Source organism: Lupinus angustifolius, chromosome LG05 (genome assembly GCF_001865875.1).
Source record: "Lupinus angustifolius cultivar Tanjil chromosome LG05, LupAngTanjil_v1.0, whole genome shotgun sequence".
Classification (NCBI taxonomy): Eukaryota; Viridiplantae; Streptophyta; class Magnoliopsida; order Fabales; family Fabaceae; genus Lupinus; species Lupinus angustifolius.
The window spans coordinates 14043566-14044086 of NC_032013.1; positions in this window are offsets into that span (position 1 = coordinate 14043566).

Below are 521 nucleotides of genomic sequence, written 5' to 3' on the forward strand. Positions count from 1 at the left end.
TGAGGGTGAGGGTGAGGGTGAGGGTGAGGGTGAGGGTGAGGGTGAGGGTGAGGGTGAGGGTGAGGGTGAGGATGAGGATAGGATGAGGATGAGGATGAGGATGGGGATGAGGATGAGTATAGGATGAGAATGAGGATAGGATGAGGATGAGGATTAGGATAGTATGAGGATAAGAATAAGATGAGGAAAGGATGAGGATGAGGATAGGATGAGGATGAGGATGAGGATGAGGATGACGATGAGGATAGGATGAGGATAGAATGAGGATGAGGAGGAGGATTTGGATGAGGAGGAGGATTTGGATGAGGATGAGGATAGGATGAGGATTTTGATGAGGATGAGGATGAGGATAAGATGAGGATTAGGATAGTATGAGGATGAGAATAAGATCAGGAAAGGATGAGGATGAGGATAGGATGAGGATGAGAATGAGGATGACGATGAGGATAGGATGAGGATAGAATGAGGATGAGGAGGAGGATTGGGATGAGGATGAGGATAGGATGAGGATTTTGATGAGG